General features: G+C 36.2%; 1 pseudogene; it reads right to left on the bottom strand.

The window, feature by feature from the left end:
- Positions 1-9,407: 9,407 nt before the first annotated feature.
- LOC125662300 (uncharacterized) lies at positions 9,408-10,117 on the bottom strand (annotated as a pseudogene).
- Positions 10,118-19,440: the final 9,323 nt, after the last annotated feature.

Below are 19,440 nucleotides of genomic sequence, written 5' to 3'. Positions count from 1 at the left end.
AACAATCTGTGTACAAACCGTAGACATCTGTGTTCTTTAAGCCCCTTTCACACATTCACGGATGAGACGCCTGATCATCCCGGACTGTTAATCCGTGATGGTCCGCTACAATCCGCCATCACCGTGTACAAATCGTGTATGCATTCGACGGCGTCCGAGACAATCCCGCTTGGCCAAGCCAAACCGTGAAAAAATTTAACATGTTTAATTTTTAGCCCGGATCGGGAAGTCCCGGAAGAAAATCCTCCGTACAGATCCACGTAGATCCCTAACTTTCCACGGTTACTTCGGTGGCTACACGAACTTTCTCGGTTGATACACGGATCTCGCGGTTGATCCTCGGAGGTACACGGCACCTACACGGATGAATACGGAGAATTTTCTTCCTGGACGATCCGGGGGGAAATTACACATGCTTAATTATTTTCCCGGTTTGGTGTGACCAAGCTGGATGCATATACGGTTTGTACACCATGATGACAGATTGTCACAAACCATCACGTGTTTGACGATCCTGGATGGACCGGTGTCTCATAAGTGGATGTGTGGAAGGGGCTTTAACATAAAAGAGGACGAGTTTCTTCAATACTGCATACGTATATCCTTATAACATCTATAAGACACATAACTTCTTGTAGGTTTTACTGATCAACGAAAGAGATATATTTAACTACATGTATAATCCTGAATTGTAAACTAAAGTTTAGGGTAAAAAAAAGCGCAGTCATACAATTTCATGTACGAAATCAAGTTTCTGTCGTTACCCTATGTTTCGTAAGCGCAGATGTCAAGTAACTTGAAATACATGTTGTCATACATTATTACATGTACAATGAACTGAATCTCTGAGATAATGTGATGACGTTTTGATAATGTCATCGCGTTTAACAGGAACACGTTTAAGCAATTAGTGAAAGAATAGAAAAACGAAATAAACATTACATATTAAAGACTTTTCGTCGATTATTTCAGGTCAGAAGATGATCGGAATGTAGAGGAGAGGATATGTGAAATATTCACCATACTGGGATTCACGCTCTACTTGTATTGGAACTTTTTCTCTATTGTGAAATTAGCGGGTAAATTTACTGTTGATTATTTTAAACGACTGTTTGATTTAATTAAAACACTCTTATTTGTGGTCTCTATTTTTTTCAGTTTGAAAACTCTTAATGTTCCATGGGTATGGATTTGAGTTCCTCAAAGAAAATATGAAATCGAAATGTAATTAATTTGAATCCCATATTGTTAAGGGTTAGAATTACCGGTAACCTAATTAACTAATTACAAGCAAACATCAACTTTATCACTATTCTAATATTTAACTTTTTTTTACAATTATTTACAGTAATATATTTAAATCAATCAAGAGATATTTTAGAAACACATATGCTCCCTATGTGGCAATATTGAAATAAGAGGCCAACAGGCCTTATCGGTCACATGAGTATTAGTTATAAGTATCACTACTTCCAAGACCTATGAAATCTAGAAAGAAATCCTGTTCTGAATACTGATATTCAACAAAAGTAAATTCACAATCTTGGCACAACCTTTTCTGATTTTCCCAAGTATGCACTCAGTTTGTATACTGTATCGGCCACAAACATAAACTAACATTGAATGGCAGAATATGTGTACAAATGGTAATAAAAACAAACTATATATGTTTGCTGTAGCCTTCAACTTAACATTTAGATATACAACTGTATTGACGACGTTTTATCTACTACTAATAATAATTTATATTCATATGTCGATCGATATATCACTGTGAATTCTTATTAAAGACACAAGAGGGTCTTCCACATCTACTTCGGTATTGTAGTGTTATCTTGGCTGTTCAACTACTTAGGTCTGTCGCGGCCGGGATTCAAACCCAACCTACTGCATGCATATGCGGGGCGAACGCTCTACCTCTAGACCACCCCAGCGATTATTGAAAATGAATATCATCGGCAGACTAACATTTCAACTTTATGACGAATGGGAAAGTTTCATCTTCTCCATAGTCAACTTCCCCTATCTATAAAGCAATATTCAACTATCACCTGCATATTGTGTTTATGTCTCTCAACTGATTCGAAACAGAAGAGCTTGCTCTGCGTGTGATCAGTTTATAAAGCTTCTGATATCAACAAGACAAATTTTCATCCATGTGTCTATTCGGCTGTGAAATAGAAATAAAGGACATCACAGAGTCCTCCGTGTATCCTTCACAATTAGATAATTTATTGAAAATAAATACTAACGGCAAACTAACAACTCAAAGAAGGTGTTGCAAATCTCATGCTAATTCCCCTAAAGGCTTTGCATGAAAGATCGATAAAATAAAGTTATTCAAATATATGTATATGATAAAACCAGTTGGAACTCATGTTGTGATTCAAATATTTTTGAAAATAAATTTAATAGATAAGTATTGACAAAAAGTAGCCAAAACTAGAAAACTGACACGGCCAGTAAGGGCCCCGCTGAGGGTTATTAGAGGAAAGTGACTGTCCATCTGTATTTGATATAGCAATGTTTGGGGCTGGTATATATGTTAGAATTAGCAATATTCAAAGACACATTGGAATGCAAATTTGTGAATAAAGAGTCATGAAGCATATTTATGAGAGACTGATGCAAATTTCAATTAATTCTGTTTGACACACACACATCCACAACAGTGCAACTAAATAACATTGTAATAGTGGATTCAAAATGGATAACTGGTACAAAGTATGGTACATACTATTCGAAAACGATTATGAATTTGACATATTGATGTCTTGGAAAAGGAAATTCTGACATCGGGGCTCTCAGCGTTTTCAAACACATTGTCATTTGATAAAAATAGTCTACCTTTTCAAAAATAGAAATCTATAGAATATATATTTACATACGTAGGTGAGAAAGTTTCCATTATTCCTAGCCGAGACATACCATGTATAAGCAAAATAAAATTCATAAGCAAATATCAAAATACTCACGTAGAAAATGTAGACCTTACCGTCAACAAGCGCAGTGAAACACGCTATTTCGAGGTTTTCGCCGACAAAAGCTCGGTAACAGTAATGAATAAGGTACACTCATTTTGTATCTATTTTGCGACTTTCTTTATTAAAAGGAACAGTTCTCTAAGGTGTAACGTGTAATTACTACATAATTCAATTTCTTGAAGCCGTTTCACTTTGCAACCAGGAAAAGAAAATTTTATTTCGTATTCCGATCCCGATCGAAAGTTGTTGACTGGGAATGACGTGTTCTAATTCAATATACATGTACATGTAACATCAAGCATCTTTATATCACACTAATATATATATATATATATATATATATATATATATATATATATATATATATATATATACAGTATAATCTGTCTAAACCGGCTATGTGTGGTTCCAAAGAAATTGGCCGGTTTGCACAGAGTCCGGAGTGCAGAATGTTGACAAGAATGAGAGTTGCTTCCCTTGTATTCACTATTTATGCATACGTGTGTAATGATTGCTAACGTTTTAATATATCACAATATAGCACCCCCTAAAAATCAGGTTTTATTTTAAACTGATCGCGACTCATCGCCAGTTGCACTCTTTTACTTCCCTGTGGCTTCCCTTGAGACACCCTTTGTGTACACCGCGTGTGATTGACCGAATACCGACAGGTTGGTCATCGTGGGGTAGCTGGTTTAAATGCGATATTATTAGAGCTAATTACGAGCAGTTGGAACCTTGTGTACACCGAATACAATTGACCGCAACTATTAGGGTGGTGTATCATCGAGGGACCGGTTTACACAGGATAATAAAAGTTAATTGATAGCAGTTGGGACTGTGTAAGCCGGCCGATATACAGAATACGCAGTATCCGAAGTACAGGGAATTATTAATAAAGGATTTGTTAAAAAAATGTTAGGGACTATATTTTGTGGCCGGAATTGGCAGAGCGCCGGAGTACTCAGAGGCCGGTTTGGACAAATTATACTGTATATATATTCACATACACAATGTTGTAGAGTTATTTCTTGGTCATGTTCTATATCAATACAATGCATATCATAATTCAAATTGAATTATCTCCCTTAGACAGTTGTAAATAAATACAGGCATAATAAGAAAGATGATGATATACAAACAGGCAGACATGACCCCAAAATCTATAAGTGCCTTCTTCGTATTGTAAAGTATTTCTGTAAAAAATATGAAAACTGTACAATGAAAACTGTTTGAGTTATCGTGTCACAAAGAAAGTGTTCATAATAACAAAGATGATGACACACATACAGACCGACAGACAGAGTGACATGACCCCAAAATTTATAAGTATCCTCCTCTTATTGTAAAGTATTTCTGTAGAAAATTTGAAAACTGTAGAATGAAAACTGTTTGAGTTATTGTGTCACAAAGAAAATGTTCATAATAACAAAGATCATGCCATACAGACAGACAGACAAAGTGAAATGACCCCAAAATATATATGCTTCTTCCTCTTATTGTAAATTATTTCTGTACAAAATTGAAAACTGTACGATAAAAACTGTTTCAGTTATCGTGTCACCAAGAAAGTATTGACGGAAAGACGGACGGACGGACAATGTGATTACTATAGGGCTTCCCGCATTTCATGCGTGGCCCTAATAATTCGGGTTTAAATCAAACAATGCGCGATTGATATAAGTTTTAACTTTAAAATATAGGGGTATCCACGAATTTCAGCAAAACTGCCACGTACATATAACTTACAACGAAGTTTCAATACATTGTATGTGGACTATGTTTCGAGCCCATCGACAGTGGATTCATCATATGATTGGGCTATAGACTTATTTTACAATGCGAAACAGGAATTCATCATATGTATCATCTGTCATATTCGAACATTTTCTCAAAATCATTTAAATATCCACAGGAACGCCATTGTCCTGTGCCTTTTATAAAGCTCCATAGTACAGTTAGGATTTTCCAAATTACAATCCCTATCCCCAAAGTTTACAGCGATCAATGAAAGCTGTAATGTTTAAACTGTGTTTCAAAAATCACCCCGTAATATTTCTTGAAATGACAATTTAGTAATATAAATGATGAATTAAACAAGCCTGCAGAAATATGCGTTTAACAAGGTTTTTAGCATATCTATGGAAATTGGGCTCTCAAATTGTCTGCTGTATAATAAACATATTTCCATTGTCTATATAAAGTCAATACCTCAAAACCTATGTATATGAACACTGGTGTGTTATAAAGTTTTATTTTTTGGAAGCCGCTGTACTCTTCGAAAGGCCGTTCAACATATTTTAATGAATTTACGTCAATATACATCCTCGATAAAATGCATGCAAATCAATATTAAGATGCGGAATGGGGAATTACCTCAAATGTATATGTGCATTAAACATACTTTCGTTTGATGTTAAAAACTAAACCAATGCTTTGTCAGTATGATAAATTATGAAAGATCGATTCAAGAACAGAAATGACCGGGTTGCTTTGAAATATGTTATCTATTATCATGGGAAAATGACATTAAATGTAGAACTTAGGGGGAAAAACATTTTTAAAATAGCACATGTATATTTTCAATGATTTTATAACATCTGTAATGTACAAGGTCTGAAAATTTTTAAGTAAAAGCTATGGGAGAAGTTGGTTACACAAAGTAGGTACCATGCTTAAAAGAGGATAAAGTTCAACTACATCATGTACATGTAAATTTTTCAAAGAATGTTCGAGCAGTTCGAAAAAGACGCATGCACATATTTAATGCTTCCATAGCAGCTGTACAAGGTCTGAAGGATGTCAAATAAATGCTGTAAGGGGAGTTGATTACAAAAATAGGTATTGTCTATTCAAAAATGCTTAAAAAATTACTAAGTTCTACACTTAACGTTTTTGAAAAATGTCTGATCACTTTCAAAAAACAACATGTGTCCATAAGACCAGTACAAAGTTTGAGGAACGTCAAGTTAGAGGTGTGAGAGGAGTTGATTACACAAAATAGGTACCGTTCAACTACGTGTATTATTTTTTCTCGAAAAATGTCTGATCACTTTCATAAAGGCAAATGTACATTCTCAATGTATCCATAACAACTGTATATAGTTTGAGCAACATCAAGTTTGAGGTGTATCATGTATCCTATTTTAGGGACGCCCGCTCACACACCATCCGCTCGCCATTTACCATTTTAAGCCGTTTGCACGTTGTGCAATAATACAATAATACGATTTGACAATTTTGTCAAATTATGTACGGGTATCAAAAAGGGCATGAACAAGATCTGAGCCTAAATTTTCAATATTTTATTTTTTGGTTTTCATTGCTGAATTAAAGCATTCCTATTGGTCAACCGAACTTTGACTATCAGTTGTTGATTTACAAGTGAGATACAGTACTCACAATTGTGTGAAAATTATGTAAACAAGGCCTGTGCCATGCTTTTGTTTACATATGAATCGCTTAATTGTTACGAGGGTTGTTCGATATGTAAATTGTATTGTACCACAGCGTAATAATGCTTTGCACGATTTCGTGGAGGATGATACTCCTGAATAGCTCTATTCAATATATTTCCATTGCTATAAACACGAGCCTTCGGCTCCACATAGTTTTAAACTTATAGTCATTTCAACTACTGTTGCAAAAATGGTTGGGAAACGGGTTGAGAATATTGACGAAATTAGAGCTGATATAAAAGTTCGCACAAAACTCGGACATTCAGTAATGCAGATTTCTACTGAAGTGGGGGAAGTTTATGGGTCTGATAAGGTATCTTATGAGACAGTTCATAGGTGGAGAAAGACATTTCTGACTGGCACAAAGTCCGTCAAAGATGAAGCAAAATCTGTCCGACCTGTGACTGCAACAGGCAAGACAAATGTCTCAAAAATAAGGGGATTAATTGAAAGTGATGGCAGATTTACGATTCGTGATAATGCCAAAGCTGTTGGCATATCGCTATCGCAGGTGCGTTTCATTTTGAAGCGTATTCTGAAAGTACGAAAGATTTCTGCCAGATGGATATCGCATATATTGACAGATGACCAAAAACGGGTACGAGTACAAACCGCTAAGAAATTGCTCAAAATGTTTCCCAAATCCAATCAAAGACAATTTGCAAACATTGTTACTGGTGACGAATCATGGGTTCACTATTTCGAACCAGTAAGAAAAATTGTAAACAAAATATGGCTAACTAAAACCGGTAGAAGCTAGGTCTGTAGTTTCCAAAAGAACCAGAAGCACAAAGAAGGTTCTTTATTGCATATTTTTCTCATGTGATGGTATAGCCGTACAAATGCTGGTGCCGAAGGGCAAAAGTGTTATAGGTCGGTATTACCGAGATGTTATACTAAAAAAGCTCAAGAAATATTATCAGAAACGACGCCCTGTGTCAGGATTTAGGCATGTTCGTCAACTTCATGATAATGATCCATCACATACATCTGAACTTGTGAAGCAATTTTTTAAGTCGGAGAATGTTACTGTCTTGTCACCATACTCTCCAGATCTAGCCCCATGCGACTTTTTACAAAACTTAACTAGAAAACTGACCCGGTCAGCAAGAGCCCAGCTGAGGGTTATTAGAGGATAGTGACATCTGTATTTAAGTGTTTGTCTCAGAGAGAAACGGGCAAAATCAGAAGGCAAAGTCAGAAAAATATTCCAGAAGAGGGGTCAAAACTTTTCAACAAAGATAATATGTTTTTGATGCACGAACAATCGTGAGACCAAAATATAGATCAAGTTCATTATATTTATAGTAACACGAACAAACTGCATTTCGGTCAATCCCTACATAGAAAATGGTCTAAAATTACCGATTTCTGTGATAAATTGAATTAGTTTATATTAGTTTTATGAATTAAAACGTATTGATGTTTTGAAATATACAGTCTAATGTATCATTTGCTACTGTTGGATGATATATCATGTTTGACGTATTTAAAGGTGGGTGCGACAGACATGGCTTACTATTTGAAATGTTCATTTTTAGTAAACGTTTAGCATCTGTATCGTGTAAGGTAGAAAACTATTTTCTTTCCATATTTTAGATACTTACGAAGTATTAGGTATTCTATTATGGAGCTTGGCAAATAATGAGAAGTAGCTGAAAATTGCCATAAATAGTAGATGTATTCCGACTTATTTGAAGAAAATTAATTTGGTTGCAAAACCGTTTGCTTTAATGATTTCTAAATAATTCTTTTATGATACTCATAAAAAAACATTTATTATCATTTCTAAGCTAGGAAATAGTAAAAAAAAAAAAGGGGGGGTGAAAAAACATAATAAATACACTTCTTCCGCATTGAAATCGAAATGGGGATTCCCCGTGTAATTCTTCAAAAATGGAGTCTCAAAAGGTATACGATAAATGCTGGCAACGCCTGACTTGTAATGTTTGCAACAGTTTTGGAGACCATAGATTTATTTGTGGAAAATTTGATCATCATTTTGAAGATTCTGAAACTTCATCGTTGATTGATTGTAAGAAAGATACTTCTACACACCTATGTTCATCAAACAGTTCGAAATATTCTTATTGATTCTGTACCGGACCGGCGTTTTATGCGTTACCGGACAGTTAAATATGTCAAAAACAACGAGACCATTGTGGCATATATTGGAAAAGGACACGGACGAATGCAGTGTTCTAGACAACTCCTCTTCCAGAAAGGCGAAGGCTTTGGTATCGGTAAAGGGAAGCAATTCAGGTTGAAGCTGGTAAGGAAACTTTACATAAAGAATTAGGTACAATATATGACTTAAATGGCCCGATCTTCTAATTAGACACTATCGTACCCAAATATAGATATAAGTATATTACTTCATTAGATAGAAAGGTTTTGAGGATATCTTCACTATTTCCATTTCTGCAACTATTGAGTTTTTTTAATAACGTTGTTTGAAGCATTGTAACGTTATTGCAGTTATTTTCAATTAGTTACGATAAATAACCTAAAATGGTAACCCAATACCCTACTTCTTCATAAATGAATATTCAGGACTGTTCTGAATTTAACTGGAGTAACTTAAATCACACTTTCAGGATAAAGTGTGTTTTATTAAATAATGTGGAAGTTACGATGCACTTTACATTACTTTACATAATTAGATGAAATGTGGATTAAAAATATAATATTTCAAAATTTTTACTATATGTACAATTACTAAATGATAAAAATCATTTCGGGCGTGATTAACTAAATAAATTCCTAGCACAGATTTTTTTTTTCATAAACCTTTCAATGTGATTTCGCAATTACAAAACTCGCTACAAAACTGAATATGTATTGAAGATGGTTGTTATACATTAAATAATTCGAATGAGAACTATTTTTAAAAGGCTAAAAAAAAACGAGGAATTAACATTGAAATGACAATAAAGGTGCATAAGCTAAATGCGCATGGTTTGCACTACTCTTCTTGTCCATCATAATCGACAGTCTCCTCATCCTCGGAGCTGTCGATGGATATCGCCGCATCATCCACTTCCTCTGTCCAGTCCCGAATACCACAAGGCTCGCTCTGATATCTAGCAAAGGCTAAATACCAAATAATACAGGATAAGTGACTGCACATTCCAACAACCCAGGCTCCATTTCTACAGGTACAATACCAGGACAAGATGTTGATATCGTATTTTATCTATAAGAAATACTTTTTAGATGAAGTGTGGTGGCTTTGAATTTTGGCACTGACAAAATTGGGTATAGCATCGCTCACAAGAATTTCAAACAATTCATCATCTGTGAGATGTACTGCCGCATATGATTTTGCTGTCTTTAGCTGATAGACACCAATTGTAAGGTTTCTGATCTCTCCCTCAGTAAGCCTGGGAACATCGGTGATGGTGTTGCTGTCATCGTCGATGGAAGTCTATTTCATGGATCTTTTATCAAGCCCTGCAAAAGTATGGCGACTCAACATATGGACTCAAGTTTGAAAATACACATGGCTTATAGGAGTTATGAGATTGGTCACTGTTCGTTATCTTCAACTTTCATGTAATAGAATATATGTACATTTACCATTGTAAAACAAACATGTCACCAATCATTAACATACCATTTTCAAGAACAAACTGACTGTTGAAGTTCGTTTGTCTTTTTGGCCATCATCGTCATTGTTGATGCAATGTTGATATCATCGTCAAATGTTCCAGAGTTGATAGTAGGTCGGTACTTGTTACAAAGACTACAGACAATCCTAACATAATCCCCAATACAGGGGATATGGCTGTTTGGAAGTGTTTTACCAAGATATCTCCATGTCTTTATTCTTCCATTTACGGATTCAACAACCCATCTGACCTAAATGAACAATAAAGATACTTGTCAACATTACTAGACATCACAACTGTCAGTAGAATTACAGTATTCAATCAACTGCATGATATTTTAAATCTTAGGTATAACAGTGCACTAGCATGAAATAGCTAAGTTAAACATTCATTGTTCAAAATGCAGGTCCATTTTATTAGAAAGATAACAGGCTTAGTTTTACCTTTGTTAAAAGTCTGGAACTGTTAGCTTCCTCTGTAGACAATTGCTTCAGGACCCTCGGGATAAACGCAGGCATCTCCATACGTATACCCAGGTCATTCAAAAGTGATTCTGAATCCCGGAAACCTCTATCAACAACAAATATATCGTCCTCTCTGACCCATGTCTTTATTTCATCTGTGCTTGAATGAATCGAATGGTTGAGAATAGAGGAGTCATTGTTCTTTGGATCTGCCAGATAAGGTCCAAGGACACTGACGATATATCCTGTTGTAGAAACGATTATCATGGGTTTTAAAAGGGGTATTCGCTTGTACATATTGAAAGATCGTCTGGAGAAGGTGTAGTTTCCACTTTTTTAAATATAGAGATAAGTTCCGTCCAACACTAATATTGCAGATGCTACATCGGACATAATTTGTTGTGCAAGTGGCCTTGTATGGGTCTGAATGTGGGAAAATCCGAGGTTCCTTGGGACAAATTCTGCCATCAGAGCTTTCCTGGCAGATTGCACTGCCCCGCGAATCTGCAATAATATTATCATTCAATAGAATCTATAATTATAATATTCATATATTTTGTGCATAAATCATTACCTTCAAAGTTAACCTAACAATTTTATTTACCTGGATTTTTTTCACATTGAAGATTGTTCCAAGCATTTGGTTGTCCATTCCAGAACGTAACTTAGTCAAAAGGATGGCTGCGCAGGTTCGGATTGACCTGGTCTTTGTTGGTCTTATGGTGTTAACATTTGTCATGATGTCATCAAACTGGTCTCTAGTGATCCCGGTTGAATTATAATAGTCTGAGTCACTTAAACCCGTAGGTTCACCGAAGTCAAGTCTTGTACCCTCGTTTTTAAGGACTTCCTCTCTAGCTTGCCGTAAAAGCTCCAGTATTGCGGATCTGTTGAGGTGGCAGGAATCCTTAGAAGCCTTGACCTTGTCTATGACGTCTTTTGAAAGAGTTCCACTTTCAATGTGACTGGACAGCATCGTGATCCTGATTGTACAAATATTTAACTTTGAATATAAGTTCTGTATCTAGCATAGGTTGGAGTGGCAATTAACTTTGGTCCGGGCTTCTTGCACACAAAGCAGTATGACTGACTGATACTAGTGATAGGGATCACTAAAGTGACAGACGGCGGACTTGTGTCTGGACGCTGTAGGCTTGGTATCTTCAAGGGCGGGTAATATTCATCTGAAACCCAACTCTGGCTTTGAATTGTAGTATTTTTGGTCTTTTTTCTTTTTGTAGCAGAAGTGAGAACATCTATTGCAAATCACTGCTGAAGTTGATATATTAAATACAGCAAAATGCTTCTCCAAGATCTTTCTTGTGTCACCATAAACTGAAATAATTCAATATGTTTAGATTGATAACGTATACACAACTGTATTAAATAAAGGAATATTTATTAAAATCTTACGAAATGTGATTTATGTCTTAAAATGATGAGAAAGGTCACCGAAGCTAGTTTTTGCTGTATCATATTAGATATAAACATAAGGCAAATTGAGTATGAAAAATGTCATTTATTCAAATGATGAACTAGATAACAAACTACTAACAAGGGGATCAGACTCACAAACAATCCACTGAAAATGTCACTGAAATGGAGAAAGAAAATAAACAATGACAAAATAATTCAATATGTCTGATCCCCAAAATTTATCTATAAAAGTCTACATCAACTACAATAAAAACAACCTTACAAAGATGCAGCAAAAAGATGGCACATCAAAAAAATGGCCACAAGATGAGATCAACAGATCACATCCCGTGCCATCCAAGGTGAGCTTGCGAGCAACAAAATACAGGTATGGACATTAAAATCAACCTTCATCACTTGCACAAAGAAAACCTTCCTGAGTAGTTTCATCAATCGTGAATATTACATAAGGCAAATAACACAAATTCAAAATAACAATTTGTTAAAAATGGATGACAGCAGTGAGACACTGTCCTGTCAAATAACACGTTAAAGTGTACAAAGTAGACTAAGACTAATGATCTAAATAAACATGCAACCTTGATGAAGACTAGAATCAATCACAACTAAATGAGAATACATTTTATAACAGAAAACATGTAATGATAACAGCAGTGAAACACTGTCCTGATATCAAGCATGTGGCTTCTTATGCAAACAGGAATGAGTATATGTTCATAAGATCAACACTAGAAACAAAGTAAAGTCATGGATGCCGGTAAGTAGGCCAAGCTACAGAAATACATACATGCATCAAATAATTGTCTCAGAAAACTAAAAAGAATTTTGATGTTAACAAACATGATCTAACAGTGAATGGTTCACCCGAAATAAAAATATCTATAAATAAGACATGGAAATGACCCACTTGTACAAATGTTATGACGCTTAAAGCAGCAGTGAGACACTGACCTGCTTTAATGTATTTAGTTAATGTTATAGTAATTGCAAAATGTGCTAGCTTATAGTTTGAAAGATTGTATTCTTATGTACCGATGTAGCACATTTGAATTCCAACGACCTAAATGCTGAATATAATTTTCTGAGAAACCTAACTGAGCAGCATGAGTGGCAGCTCCAATGCAAAAACTATGACCTTTGTAACGTCTGGGGTCAAGACCTGCACATATTGCTGCTTTGGACAGCTGCCCACAAACATAAGACCAAGGAACTGGAACCCCATTGGTGAATTGAAATAATGGCCCTGATGTATGTGGAAAGGAGCTTTTATAGCGATATAGACTAAGCACTGGGCAATGTGCACTATGTGGGTTACTTTGAATTGTGATAATGACATCAGACAGGGTCACTGTTCTTTTGAGATTTGTGGTGGTGTATGGTTCGGAAGGAAACATCTTGAACCTGAATTACCTTATTGCGGTTTGAGGGTGATTTGATGACAACTTCACCTAAACGGAGGAAAACATTAAAGCTAAGTAAATACAGAGCTTTGAGCAGCAATTCGTTGAGAGCCTGGGGAGCAGTAAAATCTGTGGCATTACATAATTTACAAAGTATTTCTTTCGTAACGGGCAATCTAGAATCCTTAGAAGGAGTTAGCTTGTGACATCTCCTCAAAAGTTTCTTTACAATGAAAGATTGAGTAGAGTCTTTAACATCCAAGAGCTTATGAACATAGCTGAGAGCTGATATATGAGAGGCAATACTACTGGCACTAAACTGTTTTTCAAACAGATATCCTATAAAATTACAAATGCTCTGCAAAGGCAAAGGTAGTGAAACTATATTTGGAGACATCGTCCTGTACAGTTCCACGAGTGTTTGTATGTAGCCCTAGTTGAAACTGACAAAGAAGCCCTAAGATTGCCTGGGTGACAGAACTTAAATTTGCAACAGCTGTGAAGGAACCGCCGTTCGTTGTATCTCCAAGAGTGGCGCCAGACGACGAAATTGGAAACGAGACAACCTATCTGCAATGATGTTATACTTTCCAGGAATGTGATTTGCCTTGAAAAAAATATTATGTGTAAGACAAGTGAGAACCAAGCGCCGCACAAGCCTCATTAAAGTACTATCCTTGCTAGATTGCTTATTTATGATTTGTACCACTGCCATATTGTCTGACATGAAGATAGCTTTTTTGTTTTTCAACTGAGTACCCCATATTTCTAATGAAGTCTTGGTAATGTAGAGGCTATGTACTGACAGAAGAGGCTGACGCACTCGGCTCTCTTTTCGCAAAAGGATGCTAGTCAGCGGCAAATACATGCACTAGACGCATATCACTACCCTGTGGTATATACCACCAAAACACAATTTGAAAGGTAGCCATCTCATCGGTCCATGAACCAACCAACCATTTGGCGCCAAATACAGCTACAAAGCCTAGCGAACCCGAAGCATCTGTGTCGAAACGTATGACATCCGAAGATTCCCAAGATTCAGGAAAGAGTACAAACTTTCCATTAAACTGATCAAGAAACTGCAACCACATAGACATATCTGCTCTAGCCTCACATGACAAACGAATAAAATGTTGAGGTTTGGTAACCCCTATGGTAAGGTCAATCAAACGCCTTAGGAAAGCACGTCCCGGGATTTTAACAGAACACGCAAAATTCAAACCCCCTATCAGAGACTGAAGTTCTCTTAGTGTTACCTTCTTGCGTGAAGCAAAAGCTAGAAGTAGGTTACGGCATTTGTCAATCTTATCTTGAGGCAAGCGACTCGTCATCTCAATTGAATCAACTTCTATGCCATAAATCACCAACTTTGTTAGAGGACCAACAGTTTTTTCCTTATTGATAGGAATACCAACTCTTTCACAAAGTGCAAGAAAGGCTGTAAGATCTACCTTACATTTCTCTGAATTAGGGTACCAATAAAATAGAAATCGTTTAAAATGTGCGACATACCCGTAGCATGACATTTTGTCATCATAAACCATTGCAAAGCATCGCTAAGTTTCTCAAAAAATCTGACAAGAACAGCTGGCTCCCATAGGTAAACAACGTTCATAACAGAAATGGTCCCTCCAAATAAACCCGAGAAGATGATAATCATATGGACTAACAGGCATAATACGGAAAGCATACTTTATGTCTGACTTTGCCATCAAAGATCCCTGGCCAAACTTACGTATAAGGGACACTACTGTGTCTATGCAATCATATTGAACCTGTGAGTGTTCTAGGAATGTTAGAAATTACTGAGTCAATATCATTCTGAGGAAAAGAAAGATCATGAATGATACGGAATTTATTTGGCTTAGACTTAGGAACCACGCCTAATGGCGAAGTCTTAAAATCCGAAATGGTGGTACAGCAAATGGACCCATGATACGACTTGTTGATAAGCCAGAGATAATGTATCCTTCTACTACCTGAGGATAAGAATAAGCAGATTTATGGTTGTGTGGAGGATGAATTGATGGTGACTTTGAACAATCAAGTCGAAAACCATACCTAACGCCTTCAATCAGATAGTTAAGTTTAAGGGGGCTTAGTTTGCAAATTTACCGGATTTATTGGGATTGGAAGGACTGGCATTTGCAATGGTTGACTGGGGTTGGGAGGTTGACCAGTCTGATTTTGCCCTTGTGCATTTGACTTTGGGATGTTGGTCATTGCACCCTTGACATAAGTGGGCGTACTTGCAGGAAGAGGTGTTACATCGCTGACCTTTATTGTAGGCGAAACAAACTTTGGTGGATCGAAAAGACTGCCCCTTATTGGATTTATAAGTTTGGAGTTCGTTTGCTGGACGTACTCCCATTGATGCTACCTTCAGGTGCAATTCAGCAATTGGCCTTTCCCAGGGAATAACTGGAGATTCTCTGATACATCCAATCATAGATTCATCATGCTTGATCAACATGGAGCTTACTGATTTCACAAACCGTGAAAGCATATTTAAGAATATTGCAGGCATCATTAGGGAACTTTTGCAATTAAATTGATACAAAGATTAAGAAAGGATCTGTTCACTGATTAATGCTTAGTGGCGTTTTATTGTTGGATGCCTGGTTGACCTCTATTTACCAGCTTTGACCGTAATGGCCAGTGGTTCTTCACCTGAAGACGGAAGCAAAGATTTCAAATCTACAAATTCGTGATTCCAAATCTTTTGTTTTATTTTCTGTGACACTGTTGACCCAAGTGGCACAGAGTCACACAAATCTATTGGCATTTGACGTTGTGACCTACTTGCCGACTCACCTGTAAAAACATTGTCCAACAAGGAACGTAAGTTCCAGGCCGACACATACTGATTTCCCTCACTGCCATTTATCATAGACGACCTCGCGGGTGTACTGATACTTATAGTTTGTGGCTGTGCTGATGTTTCCTGCTTAATGTCTGTTCCTTGTTGTCTCTGTTGTGCAACTATATGCTTTGCTAATTCTGCATAGTCTATTTGTTAGGCTAAAGTGTTCATTCCACTTGAACTTGCTTGAATGGGATGCGGATAATTTCGGACTGAATCACTTGAACATGTGAAATTGGTAGCTTCTGAGCTACCTGGAGAGTTAGTTCTCCTGCGCTTCGTTGACAGGCGCTGCCTGGGCTTGGAAGGCATTGTTCATATGTAATGCAAAAGATGCACGATAAACTGATGAAGTGTGTGTATGTAATAACTGCCATACACACAAATGTCAAAGTAGAATAAGGATTCACTATGCTTAAGAAACTTGAACTGATATAAAAGGAAAATAATAAAAATACTTGCTTAATGCGATATTAGTAGACCACATGGTCATTGTGATTTTGAACTGAATCATTAATTTCATTAAAAAATAAGGTAAAATGACAAATTAAAATAGGTATTGAGAATAAACTGTGCCTAACCTGTAGACAGTTCTTTAAAAAAAAAGGTACTAGAATTGTATAAATTCTCAATCATGAAATATGCACTCCAAACAGGGTGACAAACATCAAGAGAGATGGTTTACCACTATTAAATGAAATCTAAAGGTGAAACAAATCCCTGGGATACTCTACATAAATATACAATTCTTACCTGTTATAAAAATAGCAATGGTTGACTCTGACACAAACAAAATATGGGTAACTCCGACCTAAAATGTAAATCTGGGTAACTCCGACTCAAAATGTAAATGTGGGTAACTCCGACCCAAAATGTAAATGTGGGTAACTCCGACCCCAATACATGTATAAATGTGAGTAACTCCGACCCAAAATGTAAATATGGTTAACTCTGACTCAAAAATGTAAATACGGGTAACTCCGACCCAATGAGCAAATAAGGGTAACTACGATCCAATTAAAAAATGCGGGTAATTCCAACTCAAAAGAGAATATGGGTAATTCCAACTCAAAAGAAGATATGGGTAACTCCGGCCCACATAAATTTATGGGTTCACTCAGACCCACATAAAATTATGAGCAACTTTTACCCGCTTGAAAATAAAAATTAGTAGAACTCTAATGCACACGATTATTATGTATAGGTATCTAATAACTGACCCATATATGTACAAGGAAGACTCAATACGCATTGAATTGAAATTCCTGTTAGGATTCTATTGGTCTGTAATAAAATAGAGATAAACTATGTATCAATATATTGCATAAAACGCATTGAAATGTCATTATGTCATTATGTCTTGTTTGTTGAACAGAAAGCAAATAGTACCTGCATGTGGATGTTAAACATAATTATTATAGTCAATCAATAGAACATAGGTACCATATTACCAATATGTCATATACATGTCAAATACAATTCAACGGGTGTTGATCTGATATGCACCTATGAATCCTTTGCTTGAAATTAGGCTTAGGTCCGTGTATATTAAAACATTCTATATACACATAGCGGAAAATATATACAATTCCGTGCAAAATTGAAAATTATACTGGCCTGAGGAATTTTGGAGCCTGAATTACAGCATTTCTCCGAAGACATTTCCTCATAAGCTGGCTGTGGGAAGGGGTGCAATCCAGGTGTACACCATCTGGCCCAAGATAAGAGAGGGAAGCCCAGAAACCACAGTGACGCCAAAATACCACTCCGGATATGTATTTTGTTAACATATCCAGCTGGATGTTGATCCATATCACCATTTCGTTGTATCCCGGGCAGGCGGCGAACGGGAGTCTACAAATTAATTGACCAATATAAACTAAGCGAACCCCGACACCTAGCACCAAATATTCCGCCAAGGAAACAATATATTTGGCTAGTAGATCCTGAGATGTCATTCCCCCCTATTTGTATGAAAACCACGTCAGAGATCTCGTCAAAACGGAGTATCGCATACCTAAATCCGCCCGCTAAGTGTCAAATATGGCGTGCACGAAGCCCCCCTTTTCCACGAAAGTTTATCGAACAAAACTGTTTTTGTAACCAGAGCCACGAATACCCAAAAATGGCCCTTAGTCAGAACTTGATATTATTCTCGGGGACAGAAGCCAAGAATATCTATTTTTCAAATATGTTATCCTTTTTTCCGATATCATTTCAATTTTCTTAGTTATTGACGTTCAAAGTACCCATTGGTTTTGGCCAGATTTTTATTGACGTCACAATTTTACAACGTAACGTCACAATTTTACAACGTTTCATGCACTTTTATGATAAAGATTTCTAGGTATCAAAGTGAATTTGCGGATTTTTTGGGTGTGTGTCTTATCATTTGGGGGGGGGGGGGGTGTTATTACTATCCCACATGTCCATGTAAACATGCTGAAAAGAATGCCAGCCAGGCTTCGGACAGCAGTGTTGTTATTTAAGACACATGCTGCTACATGTACAACTTTGGACAGTGAGTAAACATTTCAATCCTATATTTCACACTTGTATTTTTTGCACACTAATTGCAATTGTTGCATAAAATTTTGTGTTTTGCCATAGTTACATTTATGGTGTGTGATGGGGGGGGGGGGGGTAATAGGGAAACTATTACAAAAGTAGTCGTACATGTACAGAATAACACAAGAACATTTAGTTTAGTCATATGGAGATAATTTATCTCACATTTGGCTAAGAACATCTTTCATGTGATTTCATTATTAGGTAAAATATGTTCCATTTATTTAATTTCACGGTGAATTAACACATCTGTAGTTTGGCATCCACCATGAAATTTTGCTTATTTTAGCACTTTCACATTTCTTCCTGGCATTAGGTTTAGTTCTTTTCTTACATAAAATGCATGAGGGAAACCCTTTTCCATTATCAGACACTTTCTCCATATTATAAATACTCAAACTAAAGTGTGGTTTAATAATTAATGTGTTCAATTCTTCCTTTTATTATGCTTAGTAATATTTTGCTTAATCATATTGGGTAAAAAAAAATTTAAGAGTACATGCATCAACTTTTACTTTAGGAACGAATGCCATATATATGTTCACTTCTATTTTAATCAGTATTAATATATTTTTTTCCCCATTTGTCATTTTTTTTTTTTAAATTTGTTATAAAAGTTATGATTTTGCATATTTGCTGATGAGACTGAATT

The sequence above is a fragment of the Ostrea edulis genome, chromosome 8 (genome assembly GCF_947568905.1).
Source record: "Ostrea edulis chromosome 8, xbOstEdul1.1, whole genome shotgun sequence".
In the NCBI taxonomy this organism is placed as follows: Eukaryota; Metazoa; Mollusca; class Bivalvia; order Ostreida; family Ostreidae; genus Ostrea; species Ostrea edulis.
Note: the sequence above shows the minus strand (reverse complement) of the source record. Positions and strands in the feature narration are given on the sequence as shown.